The sequence below is a fragment of the Oncorhynchus mykiss genome, chromosome 8, assembly GCF_057628025.1.
Source record: "Oncorhynchus mykiss isolate SJ-2025 chromosome 8, ASM5762802v1, whole genome shotgun sequence".
In the NCBI taxonomy this organism is placed as follows: domain Eukaryota; kingdom Metazoa; phylum Chordata; class Actinopteri; order Salmoniformes; family Salmonidae; genus Oncorhynchus; species Oncorhynchus mykiss.
In genome coordinates, this window is record NC_143029.1 from 63,120,169 (window position 1) to 63,128,568 (window position 8,400).

At 39.4% G+C, this 8,400-nt stretch overlaps 1 long non-coding RNA gene across 1 annotated transcript; it reads left to right on the forward strand.

The window, feature by feature from the left end:
• The first annotated feature begins 7,496 nt into the window (after positions 1-7,496).
• On the forward strand, positions 7,497-8,148 carry LOC149982058 (uncharacterized). Its single transcript, XR_016482529.1, has 2 exons — positions 7,497-7,883; positions 8,060-8,148. It is a non-coding gene; the product is annotated as an uncharacterized LOC149982058 (long non-coding RNA).
• The last annotated feature ends 252 nt before the right edge of the window (positions 8,149-8,400 follow it).

Below are 8,400 nucleotides of genomic sequence, written 5' to 3' on the forward strand. Positions count from 1 at the left end.
CTTATAGGATCTTTCCCATGCATTCCTGGAAGACATTTGGGCTATTTAAATATCCATGTGGGATAGAGCAGAATTGGTAGGACTGAGTCTTGTCAGGTGTAAAGGCTGTCCTGGCTTTACTTTCTTCTGCCAAAGGTACAGCATAGAATCCATTCGCCAGATCTAGGCATGTCTTAAACTTGTCAATTTTCATTTCTGTTAATGCCATGTTAAGGTCTATGTATGACCCCTTGTGACTGGTGGTAAGTCTGTTTAAGGCCTTAAAATTAAACACCAGTCTTACTGTTTTATTTGGTTTGGGTACACATTGCATAGGTGTATTAGTAACTGGGTTGGTTATCTTTTCAATCTTTCCTTGTTGTTCCAGCTCTGCCAAGCTAATTAAGGCCTCTTTCAGCTCGTGTCTGGCTATTTTGTATTGCTTCACTGGCTCATGTACTCCTCCAATTATTTTGTGTGCGAACTCTGGTTCCAGGGTTCCACAATCATTTTAAAACTGATGTATTTTTATTTTACATAGCTTTTCCATTATTTGCTTCCATGTAATGTAACATTCCCCTACTCCTGTGTCGGTGTCTAACTGACCTAATACATTTGCACATGGATCCCGGATGAGCCCCCACTCTTTCACTGGTGCTCTTAGACTGACAATCCTTCAACTTCCTCTTTTAACAACTGCTGCCTTAATGGCTGATGGATCCACATCTGCTTTTTTTGTCTAAATACCAAGACACAATCAGTCCCCTTGACTATCCAGGTTGCAGCTATCTGACTCTGCTTTGTCCTACTGTACTCTGAGTCCCACCGTGACAACAGGATATACAGCCCACTTACAAAAACTCTGTATGTGCACGTGGGTGTGTGTGTACAGTACTGTGACGACCCTCCCACTGTGCCACTCTTTACTCTTGTTTACCTTAATAGGATTTCCGTGGGCATGGCCGGGAGGGTCATCAGGGGAATGGGACACAACTGGCCCCGGGTGTGCCTGGGGGATAAATGCACCTTCCCCCATTCATTGAGGAGACTCTCTCCATGCAAACACGCTGTTGGATTTTGGTTGCGGCATTTTTTGTGGCAGTTTTTGTGGCAGTTTTGTTTGTTTGCTTTGGCACCTTTCAACACCCCTCATTATCACATGCATGCAACCACTCACTTACACTACTGACTACACACACCATTGTTACTTGTTTATAGTTTACTTTAGTTAATAAATATGTTATTGTTATTCCTTGATCTCCACGTTGTCTCCCTTTTTGTTACGGGCTATGAGCCGGTTCGTGACAAGTACTTTGTGTTGTGTGCCTTTTTTTGAGTCAAGGGGAGGTGTTACATAATTGAAGTAGAGGAAAGAAAATGGCTTTTAAAGCAGACAGTGAGAAACCAGGGGAGTCATTCTGTCATAACTATACTTGAGTTCACTGTTTTCACTGTGTTAAATAACACTTACCAGCATGTTACTGGGATCAATATTAAAATTAACACTAGTGGGTGAGTTTGATGCTATTTGTCATATCCAATCACTGTGAATGAAGACTGGAGTCATATTACTGTGAAGGCAATTTTCTCAATTTTGAATACACTTGACAGAATAATGATTTGAATTGTATCAGAATTTCCTGATAATAATTCCTGTTTTCATGAATGTTTTACAGGTGGCAGTCATGCGAATGATATTACTCCAACATTAGATAAGGTGTTTGGGTTGGAGGGTCATAAATCTGTCCTGAAACTACTCCTCTGCTCGTACTCTCCAGTGGTATCAACAGTACCCTGGATCATCTCCCATCTTCCTCCTCCTCACTGGAGTGTCCTCAAACCCCTCTGTAGTGAAAGCTAAACCTGAAGACCCTCGACTGTCTGTTAAACTGAACGATGAGAGAACCCGTGTGGATCTGGAGATCTCCTCTGCTAAAGAGAAAGACTGCTATTTACTACTGTGCACTGACGCCCACAGTGAAAGGAAACCAACAAACTCTTTACAGAAACCTAACCCGACACATTCTATACGTACTAAACATGATCTACAGGAGATGGTACATCTCAAGGTTTTTCTTTTTGATAGAAAACCTGGTGTGTGTGTTTAAAAACCTATGTAAACAGGAGGAGCAACATTGTATATGCCTACTTATCAATTCAGAGTCATAGCAGTGTTTTGGCTTTGCTGTTTTCTAAATAACACATTCTTGTCCGATCTGTAATATAGAACATGATGCTCCAAATGGCCTTCGATTGCCCTTTTGTCCAACCCCCCACACATGCGGTGACCTCACCTGGCTTAACTGGTGCCTCTAGAGACAAAACCTCTCTCATTGTCACTCAATGCCTAGGTTTATCTCTGCTGTACTCACATCCTACCATACCCTTGTCTGTACATTATTCCTTTAATATTTTCCTACAAAACCAGAAATCTGCTCCTTTTACTCTGTTCCGAACGCACTAGACGACCAGTTCGTATAGCCTTTAGCCGTACCCTTATCCTACTCCTCCTCTGTTCCTCTGGTTATGTAGAGGTTAACCCAGGCATTGCAGCCCCAAGCACCACTCCCATTCCCCAGGCGCTCTCATTTGTTGACTTCTGTAAACGTAAAAACCTTGGTTTCATGCATGTTAACATCAGAAGCCTCCTCAAGTTTGTTTTATTCACTGCTTTAGCACACTCCGCCAACCTGGATGCCCTAGCCGTGTCTGAATCCTGGCTTAGGAAGACAACCAAAAATCCTGAATTTCCATCCCCAAATATAAAATCTTTCGACAAGATAGAACTGCCAAGAGTTGCAATCTACTGAAGAGATAGAACTCTGCAGGCTGTCATGCTTTCCAGGTCTATGCCCAAACAATTCAAGCTTTTACTTTTAAAAATCCACCTTTCCAGAAACAAGTCTCTCACCGTTGCCGCTTGTTATAGACCCCCCTCAGCCCCCAGCTGTGCCCTGGACACCATATGTGAATTGATTGCCCCCGTTTTGGGACCAAAGCCCCATATACTACCCTCTACTGCGACCTGTATGCTCTCGTTGGCTGGCCCTTGCTACATATTCGTCACCAAACCCACTGGCTCCAGGTCATCTATACGTCTTTGCTAGGTAAAGCCCTGCTTTATCTCAGCTCACTGGTCACCATAGCAACACCCACCCATAGCACGCGCTCCAGCACATATATTTCACTGGTCATCCCCAAAGCCAACACTTCCTTTGGCCGCCTTTCCTTCCAGTTCTCTGCTGCCAATGACTGGAACGAATTGCAAAAGTCACTAAAGCAGGAGACTTACATCTCCCCCTCTAACTTTAAGCATCAGCTGTCAGAGCAGCTTACCGATCACTGTACCCGTACACAGCCAATCTGTAAATAGCACACCTAACTAACCCCATATTGTTATTTATCTTCTTTCTCTTTTGCGCCCCAGTATGTGTACTTGCACATCATCATCTGCACGTCTATTTGCTTTATCTTGACCAGGTCGCAGTTGTAAATGAGAACTTGTTCTCAACTGGCCTACCTGGTTAAATAAAGCTAAAATGAAAAAATATATATATATCTTTTAGGGCAGGGCTGTGGCTTACTACTCACTGTAAGTAATAAAATGAAGCTACACAACTATTTTACTTTGTGTACCGACAGGTTAGTAAATTACTGTATTCCTGTATTTTCTATTAAGCATTTTTTTAGACTAATGTATAGTTTATCAGTATTATTGGATTTTAGAATAAATACCAAGATCTTTCCTTAATTCAAATTAATCTACCTTATAATTTATCCATCACCTCATCACATTTGCAGGTGACAGTTTTGAGGAGATCATCAAGCCAACATGAAGTGTATGGAGAGGAGGGCAACTATGTTCAGCTTTCCTGCAAAAACTCCTCAGCATACAGTGTACTCTGGTATAAACAGTATCCTGGTTCATCTCCCCAAGTCCTCTTCTTCATCCTCCATGTCTCTAGGACTGTAGTAAGAGCTAAACATCCATTCTCTCACCTCACTGTTAAACTGAACAAAGAGAAAACCTGGGTGGATCTGGAGATCTCCTCTGTAGAAGTGAGAAACTCTGCTCTGAACTACTGTACTGTGACTTCCACAGTGACACATACTGTAGCTCACTGACTCAGCACTGAACAGAATACAGACCTGTCAGTTAGTTATAGATTTGCATGCCACGGATGTATTTTGTTTGACCACAACACCACCAAGTGGAGCATTTAATACATAAATTATTTGTAAATTGCTGTTTAATGTACACATAAAACGTCTTTGTTTCAACATTATGAACAGGAGGAGCTAGAGTATAAAACTCAGGATTAGATTATGAATGTCACTTTAATAATATTTACATATCCTCCATTACTCAACTCATATGTATATACTTTATTCTATACTATCTATTGTATCTTAGTCTATGCCGCTCTGACATTGCTCATCCATATATTTAATATTTAATTCCATTCCTTTATTTAGATTTGTGTGTATTAGGTATTTGTTGTGAAATTGTTGGACATTACTTGTTAGATATTGCTGCACTGTTGGAACTAGAAGCACAAGCACTTCGCCTCACCTGCAATAACGTCTGCTAAACATGTGTATGTGACCAATAAAATATTATTTGATTTGATTTGAATCCTCACGATAAGACATGAAGATCAAAGCCAGTTGAAGATTTGCTTTTCATCAGCAGCTGGTGCTTCTAAACATCCTGCCATCTACAATGTTGTTCTGTTCACTGTTACTCTTCTTTGACTTTATCGGTAAGTAATTACATTTTCAATTAAACTGATTTTGATTATGTTGAGAGGTATTTCTTTTTCAAATCAAAGAATATAATGAAATGCATGAAATGAGGATGCATGTTTTTTAAAACTTTTAATAGTTTTTATCATTACACTGCATTTGTAATGAATTCACTCTTCCATGTGTGTTTAAAGTATTAAATATAATATATGTTTTATGTTTTACAGGTCTCAGTTCTGAACAGGTATTATCACCCTACACTGATGTAGAAGTGTCTTCAGAAAGGTACAGAGTTACTGTCTCTTGTAACTACACCTCCTCTGGTAACACTTCTATGGTATCGACAATATCCCAAATCAGCACCACAGTTACTGATTATGGAGTATGTGGATATTACACCAGGGTTCACTCTAAATTATGACTAAAGGCCAAACGTGAATCTGGAGATCTCCTCTGCTGAAGTAACATACTCTGCTCTCTACTACTGTGATCTGAGAACCAAAGTGACAGGAAACCCAGAGACATGTACAAAAACATAGAACATCTGATTACGGGGAGAAAGTTATCAGGCAGAAGAATGAATATGTCCTAAACTCATACCACCTCTGTTCTACCCATAACTCTAACCCTAACTTCATGTCAAGATCAGTTATTAATTTCTAACTTGTTTCTTCATATTGAAGTATAACATGAATGGAGTAGCACTGCATCAAATACCTTAGTTTTATACTCCTAAGTATCCTTACACCTCTGAACACTCTAGTCACTTCCAATGTCAGTCAGGAGAACTAGTATTTTATCTCTGAACACTCAAAGCAAATCTATTTCTAATAATGATACAATAGTTCCATCTAGTGTTCAACATTCTGCCCAACAAGGTGAAAACTTGACAATGACAATGCTTGTACTGGTGAGAGTCAATAGGTGTCAGTAAAGAATCATCAATTTGCTCATATTCTTTTCAATGATGCATGCAGCATGTCAACACTACAGGTGTCTGTGTTGTAGAATAATTTCCCCCATCAAACAGAATATACATTTATTGTGTTTTAACCCATTCTTGTCACAATTGCATGTTATTTTTGTGCTTCTTGTATTCACAATTTGCAATGATTTTACACACTGAACAAAACCAGAAACACAACATACAACAATTTCAAAGCTTTTTCCAGTTCATATAAGGAAATAAGTCAGTTGAAATACATTCATAAAGCCCTCATCTATGGATTTCACATGACTGGGAATACATATATGCATCTGTTGGTCACAGATACCTTAAAAAAAGTAAGAAAGTAGGATCAGAAAACCAGTCAGTATCTGGTGTGACAGGGATTGGGATCATGGTTGCATCCTGGGTAAGTCATTGGTTTCAATCATAAATCCAATCATCAGTTGACTTGATGTTGACTACTGTTTTAAAAAAATATATATTTTTGATGTCGATACCCCCACGGAAATCTAATTAGCATAATAAAAAAATCCCCATAAAGATCTGTCAGTTTAAGCTAGTGATATCTGTTTTTTTGCATTGGATGCATCTGTGATGCATTGGATGTGTCTGCAGTTGAAAGGTGACAGAGCTAGAACGATGTTTGTCAGACCATGAGACATCCCAATAATCGGTAATCTCACGAAATCATCTGTTGCGTCTGAACGGCCTACAAACTAGTATGACCCCTCTATGGAAAGATGAGACTCGGGAGAACACAATGGTGTTGTCCGTTGCAATCTTTGCCCCACACTAGCATCTTGGGACAACCTATCTGCCGACTTCTGTCTGTAGCATCAGAACAGTTTTGGCTACACACCTCCGTAGAAAGGTGAGAACTCATAAATTCATGTGAGACTCACGAAAAACGTATATGTTAGTTGTTTTGGTCTAGGATGACCACAGGCCTCAAGACTCGTCTGAAGGTCCCACGGTACCAGTTGATAAAATAAATAGAAGTATATATGGAGACTTTTTAGTGCCAAAAAAAAACAACAACAAAGTGTTTCCAGATCGTTCTTATGTCTCTCAGATATCGTACAGACACTTCAGAAAAAAAAGTCCTTTTGGTTTATTTGATGGACTACTGTATACTTTGTTCCATGTAGTGAATCTGTTATTCAATACATTTGTATGGGTTAAATATTGCTTTCTATGACTTTCTATAAACAATTCCATGTCGCTAACGTCAACCCCACTCCCCCAGATAAGACAGGGCTTAGACTGTAGAGGGTATTAGTGCATAGTAAGGATAACAATTTGTGGCATTGGGCAGCATAGCGAAGGTCTATGTTGAACTGATCCATAGGCTACTGTGGACTATGCCTTTCTTTCTGATTTTGTTCCAAATCCTCAGTGGATATAAGATTGTAATATATTTGTCAGATTACCTCAATTTGGCCTGAACAGAAAATATATTTCTTCAAACCCCATAACAACTGCCAAATTATAATTTTTATGTAAACAAGATATTTAATGGTTCCAAATATATAAAATTTTACTAGGAATCCCTCTTGCTGATCAACTAAATAATTGAATATACAATAAGCTTGTAAAAGCCCCTACAGTGGATTTAACATAAAGTCTGTAACAGTCTATTCTTCCTCTATTCATAAATCATAATTGCACATTGGTTTAGGAATAATTTACGGTTTTGGTACGGTATAGTGCTTCTCTTTTCTACACTCTCATTCTATGAACCTAAGCATATTATATATTATAGAGCCGAAAATGCATTTTTTCAGATTGCAAAGGTGAGGCTGTTGACCAGTAGAGTGGACATGTTACTGCCCTTGAAGGAGGACTGGTAACACTCAGCTGTAATTACACTAGCAGTAGTACATCTCCTGATCTCTTCTGGTACATCCAGTTAACTAGGAACTCTCCTCAGTATGTCCTGAGAAGAGATTGTTATTCAGAAGGGAGCCATAGTGATGAGTTCCAGGGGGGGTTTGATTCCAGACTGAATTTCACATCTAGCTCTGTAGAGTGTTTGCCTCAGGATTCTCAATGTTTGACAATGCCCAAAAAGAGGAGGAGAGAAGGATTTCATGGTGTCATCATGGCCTAGCTACATCAGAGTGGTTTTACTCTTCTCCTGTTGGTCTCACAGTAGTAGACATGGGACCCTGGCTGAGTAATTTACTGATTCTTGCTGCATGTTGTTATGGTATTATAATATTATTTTTCTAATTTGTTTACTGCCTTTACTCCAATCCCTTTCTTTTTTTAAACATATTTTACAGTACAATACTACCACTATTAGATTCATCCATTTTTATTCACTCAATCATGTTTCTTGATTATTTTCCTCCTAATACAAATGTGTATTACATTATTTTCCAGAATGCAAAGGAGAAGATTCAGTCATTCAGCCACCAGGAGATGTGATCACTACTGAGGGAGAACAGGTCACACTGGGCTGTCAATTTGATGCAGTTAATATAAATAATCTCAACCTGTTCTGGTACAAGCATGAATTAAATGGATTCCCAGAGTTCATGCTGGGACGTTTTTCTTTTGGAAGTAAAAATGCCACTGAGTTCAAGGATAGATTTGATGCCAATCTCGATGCAGACTCCAAGTCAGTCCCCTTGACGATCCAGAGGGTGCAGCTGTCTGACTCTGCTGTGTACTACTGTGCTCTGAGCCCCACTGTGATAACAGGATATACAGCCTCATTCCAA